The 233-nt window shown below is 44.2% G+C and overlaps 1 protein-coding gene across 12 annotated transcripts in view; it reads right to left on the bottom strand.

The window, feature by feature from the left end:
• Positions 1–233, bottom strand: part of LOC119585742 (mucin-5AC-like) — a 31,530-nt gene that overhangs the window by 14,117 nt on the left and 17,180 nt on the right. The gene's annotated exons all lie outside the window — the stretch shown is intronic.

A 233-nucleotide genomic window follows, 5' to 3' on the forward strand; every position in this document is an offset into this window, starting at 1 on the left:
TTTCTACGTTTTCAAGTAGCAATGAAAAAATGTAAATGCGTGCAATATCTATGCAAATATATCAACAGTTCCAACCCACCTTCGCCTTTCACGCAACACACGCAATTGTCTCCACATTTTCCCTTCTTAACCTCCCGGGGTCTGCAGGTCTGTCGACACTTGCCACCTGCGTTCGAGCATCCTTCCTTCTCGTCTTCACATTCTTGATTTGGCTTTTTCGTGCGTTTATTTGC

The sequence above is a fragment of the Penaeus monodon genome, chromosome 20, assembly GCF_015228065.2.
Source record: "Penaeus monodon isolate SGIC_2016 chromosome 20, NSTDA_Pmon_1, whole genome shotgun sequence".
NCBI lineage: Eukaryota > Metazoa > Arthropoda > Malacostraca > Decapoda > Penaeidae > Penaeus > Penaeus monodon.